Raw genomic sequence first — 12,821 nt, forward strand, 5'->3', positions numbered from 1 at the left:
CTGCCTGCATCCTTGGCTTGTGGCCTCATCCCTCCACTCTCTGCCTCCAAGGTCACATTGACACCTCCTCTTCTGTGTGCGTCAAATCTCCCTCAGCCTCTAAGATTTCCACACCAATTCCAACATGTGTGTTTTTATTCCACACCACCAAGTACCTCTCTAATACCAGGGTGTCCTACAATTCAACTCACCTCTAACACAATCTACCTGGAGGGAGTGTCAGATCCCACAAGTCAAGGGCTCAGTCCTGCAGGACGGCCATCCTTACCCTTCCCCCAACATCAGACACTAAAAGCAAGTCCAGGCCCCGCCCATCCTTGGGTCTGATTAATTTTTTAGAGCAGCTCAGAAAACTCAGAGAAACATCTTACTTACTAGGTCACCCGTTTATTGTGAAAAGATACAACTCAGGAAGAGCCAGATGGAAGAGACACACAGGCAAAGTCTGTGGGAAGGAGCTCGGAGCTTCCCTGCCCTCTGCGAGTGCACCACCCTCCCCAGACCCCCACATGTTCACAAATAGGGAAGCTCTCTTGGTTTTTTATGGAGGCCTCAATACACAGGTACAACTGATTAAATTATTGGCCACAGGTAATGATTCACCCGTGATTAAATCACCTCCAGCTCCTCTCCCCTCCCCAGAGCTCAGGGGGTGGGACTGAAAGCTCCAAACCTCTCATCACTGCGTTGGCTCCACCAGCAACCATCTCCCATCCTTAGGTGGGAGGGCTTTCCAAAAGTCACTCGTTAACATACCAAAGACACCTTTAAAGCTCTCATCACAGGAAATTCCAAGAATTTTATTTAGGAGCTCTGTGCCAGGGAGGGGACTAAAGTGAAATATATATTTCCTTTAATAAATTACAATATCACAACCTCTCTATCTTAAACACCTGTTGTTAATTTTAAGAATTAAAACATAAGGGCTTACCTGGTGGCGCAGTGGTTGAGAGTCCGCCTGCCGATGCAGCGGACACGGGTTCGTGCCCCGGTACGGGAAGATCCCACATGCCGCGGAGCAGCTAGGCCCGTGAGCCATGGCCGCTGAGCCTGCGCGTCCGGAGCCTGTGCTCTGCAACGGGAGAAGCCACAACAGTGAGAGGCCCGCGTACCGCAAAAAAAAAACAGTCCAACAAAACTAAATAATAATAGTTTAGTCATTAAGCAAAGTGAAGGACTTTAGTTCCTTTTCAAGGGCTATAGATAATATTCTGAGCTGTGAGCTCAGATAGAGACTGTGAGCTGTCTTATAGAGACTAAAACCAGGTGGAAGAAGTTAACTACATCATGACCATGACATAAGCTGCCACAATTCCAAAAGCTGGCCTCAAAGAAACGGGAACAAACCAACCCTGGAACTAAAGACTAACTGTACTTAAAGCAATCAAGATGATGGTAGTCTGACCACTGGTGGATGACCAATTTCAAGATGAGCGTCAGAGCTGACTGCTGTTTCTGCATGTAGCCCCCTCCCTCCGCCTATAAAAGCTCTTGCCCACTGATTGTCAGTGGGGGGAGTCGGCCTTTGGACGGGAGTCTGCCCCCCCACCCTCATTTGCCGACCTCCAAAATAAAGCAAACTTTCCTTTCCACCAACCTTGCCTCTTTATTGGCTTTTGAGCAGGAGCAGCTGGATCCACTTTCACTAACAGCTTTTGGCGCCAAAAGTGAGGCTGGGATCTCGCGATATCTGGCTCCCAGGTTTTCCTAAGCAGAGCGGCCGCCATGATGATGTGGCAGGAAGGCGGTGAGGAGTCCTCTGCTCATGGCTCACTGGCCCTGCCTTGAGAGGGGTTAGGTGGGGACGTTCCTAGCAGCTGCTGAAACCGTTTGTTTCAGGGTTCCTCCCTGTTTCTCCCCTGCTCGGCACTGGCTGCCAACGTACGCTTTTCCTTGGTGGAACGGAAAGATGCCTCTGGACGAGCTGACGAGCTCCAAGACTGAGTAAGTGCACTGGTGTGCGTCTGGAAAACTTCTCTTTTGAGCATGAGGTGCTATTTGGGCATTTTGCCAATTGGTCTGACGTGTTTCTGATGTTGAGGACCCTTTGCGAGCACTGAGTGTCATTTGGGTGTATTCCTAATTGGTTCTGACTTGTGTCTGACGTCAAGGCCCATTTGTGTTGGGAAGTGTTTGTCTGGGACTCTGTATCAGTCATCCTCTGGAGGGTTTGTGACAGTTCTGTCTTCGGGTGTGTGAGTGTGTATTGCATTTGTGTGACTGGTATTCTTGTTGCCTTTTGTAAAATGGGAAATTCAGGTTCAATTCATTAAGAAAAATTTTAGCTATAAAACTATGACTAAAGAAAAAGATTTTTTTTTTTTTTTTTAACCAGTGTATGGCAACAGTACTCTTTAGACTCTGGAGAAAATTGGTTAAGATGAAACTCTTTTGAAACTCCAAAACTGGTTCTTTTTGCATATGCAGTTAGAGAAAGCTAGCTTGATAAAATACTGTTTTCAGAATTCTGACCCTGAGAGAACAAAAATATGCCTAGGATAAAGCTTGAAGTTAACTTTTATCGTGTCTTTAAAATACAAACACAGCCCACTTTGCCTGAGACTTCAGCCTTGGGTAAATTAGTAAAACTTCAAGCCAAGAAAAAAGAAAAAAGAGAGAGGAAAGAGGGCTTAGGTTTATTAAACAAACATCTTGTACCATTAAAGAGAAATTGTGCTATGAAAAAAATATATGTTTTTAGAGGCTATGAAATATGTTCTTAAGTTTGCCAATCAAAAAATGCTGGTATAACAGTTCAATTACTTGTTTCTTGGTTTTGTTAAGGTTTTCAAGGTTAAAAACTGTAATATGTAAAAATGGTAAGGGAAGCATTTCAGTATATAAAGCAAGTACGATATGTGTTGTCAGCAAGAGAAGGTATAAAGGTGAGATATTTTTGTTGGGAAAAAAAGGAGAATAATTTTGTCGTAGGGCTGGTGGCTTCTGTATGGGAAAACAAGGGAAAAATTAATATGGATCCAGAAAGTGCTAAAAGGTTTGTGAAAAAGGAACTTTGAAAAAAGAATTTTGTACATTGTCAGGATTGAAATTAGATTGAGTTCAATTAGGTACATGAATTTTGTTATTAACAGTAAACTGATGCAAGACTGAATTTGGTTTTCTCTCTGTGTTAAGAGAACAAAGTTCTCCTGGAATATTGAGCTGTTTTTGATAACAGATTGTAAGTTTCTTTCTCTAGCTAACTTTGAGTTGTCCAGAGCACCCCTGAGACATCTCAGATAGAAATATTAGTAAAAAGAAAATTTTTTTTAATCTAATGGAAAGCTATTATTTTACTTCTAACCATACTTTTGACTCCAGTGTTCATGATGGAAAAGAATTGTCTAATGAAGTTGTCACAGAGTATAATTACTTACGAGGTGTATCACTGCTGGCTTGAAGTACATGTCAGAGCTGACTGTGCTGTTTCTGCATGTAGCCCCCTCTCTCCGTCTATAAAAGCTCTACCCACTGATTGTCAGTCGAGGGAGTTGGCCTTTGGACAGGAGTCTGCCCTCCCCTCCCCCAGTTGCTGGCCTCTGAAATAAAGCAAACTTTCCTTTCCACTAACCCTGCCTCTTTATTGGCTTTTGAGTGGTGAGCAGCCGGACCCACTCTCGGTAACACAAGTGTGTAGTTATTTCTTGGATGTCCTGTCTTAGGTTGCATTACACTCAGTTATGTTACTTGTCAGCTATAATGATGAAAGCTAAAATGATGAAAAAATAACTTTGTTTTTCATATTAACACCAAGTATATTTAGCACAATTTTTAGATTCACCGACTTTTCCAGAAATCTAACTATCATGTAAATCCATGGAAGATTGTCCTTTGTTTTATTCAGAATTTTACAGAGAGATGTTCACTATTTTGAAATATCATGCTCCTAACTGCAGTGTTGGTTCTGGTATTTCAATACCAGACAGTCTGCTTCGTAGCTTTCCAACTGGTGGGGATTCTGATTTAGGTAAACATGTGACTCTTTCATTATACTACTTTCTTTTTCTCTCTCTTTTATTTATAGGTAGGGTTTTTTGGTTGCTTTTTTGGGGGTGGGGGTTGTAGCTTATGAATATCTGGAGGCTGATATTCATCTTTGTGGCACTGAGTCTGGAAGGGTTGTGAACCACACTGTTTAGCACAGTGCAGGTTCTCAGCATAGCAATGAGATCATAAGTATAATGATAGTTACCATTTACTGATTGTTTTCCATGCACCAAAGCAGTGCGATAATCACTTTACAAATATCGTCTCATTTGATTCTCACAATAAATCTTTCAGATAGGCATATTTTTTTATCTCCATCTTTACAAGTGAGACAAGTTTGGCCAATACAGTTAGTACGTGTAGTTGGCACTCCATACCCACGAATGCAGAATCCGGGGGTGCAGGATGCATGGATATGGAGAGCCGACTTCACTAAGCCATTTTATATAAGGGACTTGAGCAGCCCCAGATCTTGGTTTCCGCAGGGGTCCTGGAACCACTCCCCTGTGGGCACAGAGGGAGGACTGTAATAGAGCATCATTTGAATCCAAATCTGCTTGACCTCAGAGCCAGGGTGTTTACCTGCCCAGTTAAACCACCAGTCTAGAAAAGATTGCTGCACCAGCTGAGGAAACAACCAAAAGCAGGCAGGTCGTAACTCTATGTCTGAACCATCATTGCTTCCAGTACAGCAATACCAGTCTCCTAGTTTCAGAACAGGAGGCAAGGCTCAAACGTATCAGGAAAGACAGAAAGAAGAGCTATATAGAGTTAACAAACTTCAAATATATCTGCTACTTCTTCCATTTGAAAAGTGAAAATGCCACAGTAGTCTCCAAGGTCAGAATCTCCTCTTTTCAGTTTTTCTTCGTGAACAACTTCATATGTTCATGCAAAACCTTTGACCTCTAAGAAGCCGGCAGCATTGATAATTATCTCAAAAACAACCCTTTATGTGGTACCCACTCTATAATGGATTCAGAGACATGAATAAAACATCTTAATTTTCAAGTATTTCTTTTTAAATTAATATTTGAAAGAAAAATATCTTGTAAAGAAAGGAGATTTCTGTAAGGCGTGTAGCTCTTGCATAGAGGGATAGAGTTTTCATGGCCTGTCTTGTTAAAACTGTTCTAGTACCCATCTGATGCACACTTATTTATGGATTTTAGACTAAAAGCTCTTTTTTGTCAGTTTTCTTCACAACCACTTATCTCGACATCCTCATTAGGTGATTTTTCTCTTTTCTTTTTGTTGAGGCCTAGCCATGCCCTTGGTACTCTCTTTTGTTCCTTGCTGCAAAAGGAATGGTTTTAAAGCCTCCCTTTCCACCAGTCCCACCTTTTTTTTCTTTGTAATTAGCCTTATTTGAGGACCAGAGAAGCAAAAGATTGGAAGGAAATACAAAAACTGTTGAACAAAAGACGATGTTCTTTACCCCAACCATACGCTGTATAGCTCGTGTGCAACCTGGGTCAGATGACTCGCATATATGCCTTTAAAATGAAAAGAGAATGAAAAAAGAAAGAACAAGAAAAAGCACTGACTTTCACAGCAGCTGCATTGGTATAAACAGGCTGGGAGTAAATGTCACAGCAAAGGAGAATAATACATCTTGCCTTCATTGCAAAAGTAACTCACTTTAAAACCAAAGAACATGATGAAACTGCATACCTGGTCACAATGCTTTTAGATAGTCATTTGAAATACCTTAATATTAATTTTCTTTAATTGGAAGGAGAGAAACACTTTTCTTTTTTAAAACTCTAAGTGTGTTTTCTCATTTGAGCCTCACGAAAATGGAATTGTTCAGCTATTTCCTTTAAAATCAGTTCATTAAAACAGTTTCGATGCAGTGGTGATTAATGAAATGCTTTTTTCTGCCTCTTATTTCATTAGTTAAGAGGACCAATGGATTTATGCTTTCCTTGTCTCTAGAAATAAAACTGTAGCTTTCAAAATATTAAAATTCATGAATACTGACTGGCTGTTGGGCCTGGAATAATGTTGTTTCTTAAAAAAAAAAGTTTTTTGTACCAATACATTTCATGAGAATAACCATCAAAGGCAGTTTTTTGTTTTTTTGTGGGTTTTTTTGCGGTACGCGGGCCTCTCACTGTTGTGGCCTCTCCCGTTGCGGAGCACAGGCTCCAGATGTGCAGGCTCAGCGGCCATGGCTCACCGGCCTAGCCACTCCGCGGCATGTGGGATCTTCCCGGACCGGGGCATGAACCTGTGTCCCCTGCATCGGCAGGCGGACCCTCAACCACTGTGCCACCAGGGAAGCCCCAAAGGCAGTTTTAATGGGGCAAATATTACAAAGTATGAAGACTCAGGTTTCCAAAGATAGAGCTGCCAAAAACCAACTTGTCTTTCTCCCCACTCTACCCCCTGAAATAAACATTTTAAGTTTATCAGAATATAGGCTTTGTTTGCTGTTTTCCATTTTGATTGGGCAAGTATCAATGACCCAACAGGAAATGCAGAGAACACTCCACCTGGCAATTTAAGGAGAGTTCAGTAAACAGACTACGGTTGACCCTCCAACACAGGGGTTGGGGCGCTGACCCACCACACAGTCAAAATCGGAGTATAACTCACTCTTCATGGTTCCTCGGTATCCGTGGTTCCAAATCCTCAGAGTCAACCCACTGCAGACCCCTAACACTGTAGTATTTACTATTGAAAACAATCTATGTTTAAGTGGGCCCATGCAGTTCAAACTATGTTATGTGTTATTCAAGGGTTAACAGTGTTTGTAGAGGTGTGAAAGGGGTTTAGGAAAACCATCAATATGCAGTGTTGGTAGCCCCTGTCATCCACAGGCCTGAAGTGGCAAAAGGAAGGAACCATTATCAAAATCTATGAAACAAACTCTGGTTTCTTGCAGCCAACCCGCAATGACTGGCAATGCAGAAGTTAGAGGAACACACACCCCACCCTGCTCACTTCCTGCCCTTGATTTTTTGTTAGCTAAGCCAGCTGGGAACCAAAGGGCAAAGGAAGCTGTTGGTGCCATCCTGGCACAGAGCAAGGGGACAAGGAAGCAGGAGGGGTACGGGGAATCAATCTGAAGTTTTAGAGACCCAGATAAATACCTCTTTCTCTCCCCACTTTTTGGTACAAGATACAGGCATCTCTTTCCCTTAAGCTTTCTTTTCCCTTTACATAAAATCAGTTTCATGGAACTCTTTTAAGGAAACAATTCTAAACAGCAAAACTTGGTCCTCTTAATTCTGTTAACAGACCTCAAAGAGCTCAAAATACCTGAAGAAAGGTTACTGCCCCCTCTTCACCTGCTACTGGGTGGAAAGTAATTAAAGGATGTGGTCATTTCACTCAGCAAATATTTGAGTACTGAGCAAGTGCACACCAAGGCACCATCTAAGAATCATGGAGGACCCAAGGGTGAGTCAGATGAGGACCTGGTCACCAGCACGTCTCTGGATTCCCAGCATCCATTTCTGATTTCTTCTCCTGCACGTACTCAGGCCTAAGACAGTGCTCACAACCCAGGCCGGTCACTCAACACATTCCTGTCTTCTACCTGGTGTGACAGGCTTACAGTTACCTAAGATAGACCAATAAGAGTCTTGTTTGGGAGGCTTCCCTGGTGGCTCAGTGGTTAAGAATCCGCCTGCCAATGCAGGGGACTTGGGTTCGAGCCCTGATCCGAGAAGATCCCACATGCCGTGGAGCAACTAAGTCCATGTGCCACAATTACTGAGCCTGCGTTCTAGAGCCCGTGAGCCACAACTGCTGAGCCCACGTGCCACAACTACTGAAGCCCATGTGCCTAGATCCCATGCTCCGTCCGCAACAAGAGAAGCCACCGCAAGGAGAAGCATGCACACTGCAACCAAGAGTAGCCCCCACTTGCCGCAACTAGAGAAAGCCCCCGTGCAGCAACGAAGACCCAACGCAGCCAAAAATAAATAAATTAATTAATTAAAAAAAAAAAAGTCCTATTTGGAACTGTTTTGCCAGATTTATGAGCAAAGAGGTGCTCTTTCAAAAGGAATTGTTCAGTGAAAATGATGTGAAAAAAAGCCTGTGAGAAGGATGAGGCCAAGGTGAGAAAAGCAAAGTTCAGGAGGGAGCAAGATGGAGGCTCTGGACCAGCCACGCCTGAAGCCTGTTGGACTCAGTGTCCTGAGTTAATACATTATCTTGTTTTGCTTAAGCTGTGATTTTATCTCTTACAACAGGATGAATCTTGACTCATATATTATCCTCAAGAAGTTTGTGTGTAGCAGGGAAGATCAGTGTGTAAACAAAACACAAAATATAAAGTTAGAAATAGCATTTTTAAAAGATAGATATAAAGACTTCAGGGAGCCTAGGTTTACTTACAGAAGTAATTATCTGAACAATCAAGGAAATTAAGATGCCATTTGAACTGGGCCCTGAGTCACAGATAAAATGTGACGTGTTGATTTTTAGGGGTGAGCACACAGAGAGACAGAGACAGAGACAGACAGAGAGATATAAAAGGATATATTCAAATATCCATGGTAATTTCTGGGAATTAGGATTGTAATGGAAAAGGGTTTTTTTTTTAATTGTTGTTTTGTTTAGGCTACAATTTTTATTCTGTTATATTCTTTAAATTTGTTACAACTAGTATGGGTTACTTCTGTAGTTTTCTTAAAAAGAAAAAGTATTCAGAAACCTCCTTTAGTTCAGACCTCCTTTTGTACAGACCTATAAGCAGTTGCAATAAACCACGAGTTGATGATGATCTGCCAAAACAGTGTGTGGAGGAAGGGTGACAGGTAAGCAAAAATAGAACACGGACATGAATTATAGCAGGACAATGTATTGTAATGACTTTTTAAACAGCTTTAAAATGTGAAGAGATACTTTCATCATTTCTTCCTCCACCGAATGTAATTTGTCCTAGGCCAAATACAGGTGTGATGTTGGTAGTAATTAAAATTTAATTTGTTTTGCCACAAAAAAGATCTACCAGATGGATGTTTCTCTGCTTTTGTTGACTGGGTAGAGACTAGAATGTAATGATGATGATGAAGAAGAGGAGTCGGATGATATAAGCCGTAGTACAGGGGAAGCACATCACATATACAGCAGCCCTATAAATTGTTTACTCCTATAATCTGCACTTTGCAATCGAGGAAACTGACACTTACCCTGGGCCACATAACAAGCATGTGGGGACTGAGATCTGACCTCATGAAGTCCTGGTCCAGGGCTCCTATTATACGGCGTCTCCACAGGAACGATGATGGATGGTCTCTGTGCATATACAAACATCCTTAAAGAATTAGAAGCCCTATCCTTAATACAAATAAGAAAGAGTGATGACAAAGTTTTCACTGTTTCACACGCATCCTCCACTATCATTTGGTGTACAGCTAGCTGAGGTTAAGGGTACATTAATGCCCATAATCTTGATTTCAGCATCTTACTAATTCAGAGGTAGTTGGGGCATCTAACTTGCTTCTGGAACCACATATCTGCTGCCCTGTGCCAAGCAGAATGCGATCTACCAGTATTCTAATGCTGAAATTAGACAGCTCAAACAACAGCTGATTGCACACCATGAGATCCACTAAAATCTGACAGCAGGTGTACTCACCAATTTTGACCATAATGATGGCAATAAGGAGACTTTCTGTTAAAGGGACAAGAGAGCAGATATTTGGCACCAGGCAATGGAAAAAAGCAAGACAGTTTTAAACAAGTACCACATGTGGTGACTCATTAGATGTTGAGAGCTAATAAGAGGCTGAAGATTTTTAGCTTAGCACTGATGCTGTGGGCAGCAGGATCTCCTAACATCTAGAAATTGAGGATGAATCAGGAGGTGGTGATAAATCTGGTGCTGATGCCTGGAGTGTGGAACTGTTATATTTTTAGGATAAAGGCAAAGATGTAAAAGTCTAAGAGAGTGCCAGAGTGAAGCAGATATGTTGAGAGATCTGCATGTTTTTGTATTCATTCATTCACTAAGCAAGTACAATGCCATGGACAACACCCCAGATTTCAGAATACAGAAAATGACCCCTTCTGGGTGGAGCTGATAGTCTAACAGAGAAGAGACAATTAACCAGATAAAGATTATAAAGTGCAATGGCTGTTGGGATAATAGAAATGTAGGATACCATGAGGGCATGGTCTAGAGAAGTGAAGAAATTCCAGTGGAGGTGCAGGCCCAGGACAAGAAGAAGAAATAATGAAAGAGGGAGGAAAGTCCCTCCAGGCGGGATTGTAAGAAGGCCAGAGCTGGCAGGAGCTAGGTGGTTAGCGAGGATGGAGAGGTGGACAGGCCCAGATCCTTATGCTCTATACAAAAGCATCTCTACTCTTACAGACAGGAAAGATATCTTAATAGCTGCCATTCTTTTAAAGGCAGCCAGATAACCAACATGTGTATTTTGAGAAACTGCTACATTCTGTGCAGTGAACAAGATGAAGTCCCCGCCCTGGAGAAGCTTGTCTGTTGGTGGAGGGATTCAGACAATGAATCTGCAGAAGAATACACGTGCTGAGTGCTAGGAAGAAGATGAAAGAGGCTGCGATGGGAGAGAATGAGTGGGGGGCAGGGACATGGAACCCTGGTTGCGCACGGTGACCACTCTTGTGGAGGAAATATTTGAATTGAGGCCTCAACAGTGAGATAGGAGGAGGCCTGTGAGTGTCTGGGGAAAGCATTCCAAGCAGAAGGACAGCCAGCTCCTTGAGACAGAAACAAGCAGTCTTGTGTTCACCACCCAGAAATTGGGCCCGTGCAGCCAAGACGGGGGATGCAGGGAGGTTTAAGGGCCACGAAGTGGGAGAGGTGAGGACAGAACAGGTAGAAACTTGAGGGAAAATGACCAGACGTTCAGGTTGGCCCCAAGTAACCCCAGTTACCACTCTTTAGCCCAATTTAATTATTAATAACGCCCTCCCTCCTTCTCTAAGGCTCATGGAATAGGGCAAGGAGACTAGATTTTGCAGTTCAGGTGAAAGCCATGGGGGACTTTTAAGTAAGGGAACCACGTGATCCTCGGATTCATGCCTTAGAAAAGTTGCTCTGGCTGCAATTGGCAGGCGTTCTGTAAGGGGAAGGACTTCCATTCATTCTGTTTAAGGCCCTGATACCCAAAGAATTTCTTAGGTTTCTCACAGTACTGCAGAATCTTGGAATTTGGAAAGAATCTAGAGCTTACTTTGTTTATAGTCCTACACCATGTAAGAATGCCTCCTACCATAATTGGTGCTTACAACTGGCTTTAATGAAACTCAAATAAAAGACTATGATCAAATAAAGAGGCGAGAGACTTAGAATAAGAACAGAGTCTTTGGAGCAAGACAGAGCCAGATATGAGTCCTTGACCCTGTATGAGCTTTGTGATCTGAGGCAAATTACTTAACCTCTCTAAGCCTTTGATTTGCCACCTGCAAAACAGAAACAATAATAACCACCTGAGTGCCTTTAAAGTATTAAAAATAAGCTATGTAAAGCACTGGCTGGTGCAGGGTATTTCAATATTATAAAAATAAAATAAACAATAAAGATTCTTTAATGTAATTTCAAAAAGCCAATCCTACTTGACAAAGTGATTTTTCAAATTATTGTCGACATCACTTTTTATAGTTTGCTTTGAACCTCTGCTGAAAACAATGCATTCTCTATCCAGAGTAATGCACTTGATATGCACATGAAATTTTGCAAAAACATTTATTGAATGGCAGCTTGGAATAATGTTTGCAAAACTGTTGAAGGGCTCCTTTTAAAACAGAAACTGAGCTGAATCACAGAGTTGTAATTCCATCTACCGCACTCCCCATTCAGTATCCCAGTTTTCCCAACAAGGTGACTAAGTCTTTCCCCTCTGTCACTCACACCCCTTCTCTAACCCTAGTCTAACTGACCTCACTAAACAAACAGGTTATAAGTGACTATCAGACACACAAAGGAAAGGGTTATACGGCTTTACAATACAAAATTATTGAAGAAAATTATTGAAAGTCTCCAGCAATCACTACAGCAATTTTTTTTTTTTTTTTTTTTTTTTTTGCGGTATGCGAGCCTCTCACTGTTGTGGCCTCTCCCGTTGCGGAGCACAGGCTCCAGACATGCAGGCTCAGTGGCCATGGCTCACAGGCCTAGCCGCTCCGCGGCATGTGGGATCTTCCCGGACTGGGGCACGAACCCGTGTCCCCTGCATCGGCAGGCGGACTCTCAACCACTGCGCCACCAGGGAAGCCCACTACAGCAGTTTTTTCCTGTAGTGATTTTTGTCCTGAAAAATCTGGATAAGTCTGACTAATTCCTGAAATATACATTTACATGGTCTCCTTCATGCCTGCAACTAGGATGAGGTGACCCAAATCTTTGTGATTTACCACTGGTGCTAAGAGACCAGGACCACAAACATTCATTCACATCTAACAGAACAACCTTTCTCAGAAATCTTGAGTAGCAATTACACTCGCTCTTAAAGGAAATCATCGTAAACATTTCACAGTTATTGTATTACTTTTCTAGGCCTGCCATAACAAAGCGCTATAAATAACAGAAGTGTATTGTCTCACAGTTCTGGAGGCTAGAAGTTCAAGATCAAGGTATGGGCAGGTTGGTTCTTTCTGAAGGCTCTGAGGGAGAATTTGCTTCCTGCCTCTCTCCTGGCTCCTGGCAGTTTGCTGGCATTTCTTGGCTTATAGATGCAGGCTTAACTCCTGCATCGTTGTCTTCATGTTTACATGGCCTTCTCGCTGTGTGTGTCTGTCCCTTCACACATATATTCATTTTATAAGGACATTTATTCTTTTTATAAGGTCACCAGTCATACTGGAATAGGAGCTCACCCATTCATTCCAGAATG

At 42.4% G+C, this 12,821-nt stretch overlaps 1 protein-coding gene across 3 annotated transcripts in view; it reads left to right on the forward strand.

The window, feature by feature from the left end:
- The first annotated feature begins 1,732 nt into the window (after window positions 1-1,732).
- Window positions 1,733-12,821, forward strand: part of CMC1 (C-X9-C motif containing 1) — a 130,226-nt gene continuing 119,137 nt past the window's right edge. For all 3 annotated transcript variants that reach the window (XM_079935565.1, XM_079935566.1, XM_079935570.1), the window contains exon 1: window positions 1,733-1,944. The gene's annotated coding sequence lies outside the window, so the exon portion shown is untranslated. The remainder of the gene's footprint in view (window positions 1,945-12,821) is intronic.

The sequence above is a fragment of the Stenella coeruleoalba genome (genome assembly GCF_951394435.1).
Source record: "Stenella coeruleoalba genome assembly, chromosome: 10".
Taxonomy (NCBI): Eukaryota; Metazoa; Chordata; class Mammalia; order Artiodactyla; family Delphinidae; genus Stenella; species Stenella coeruleoalba.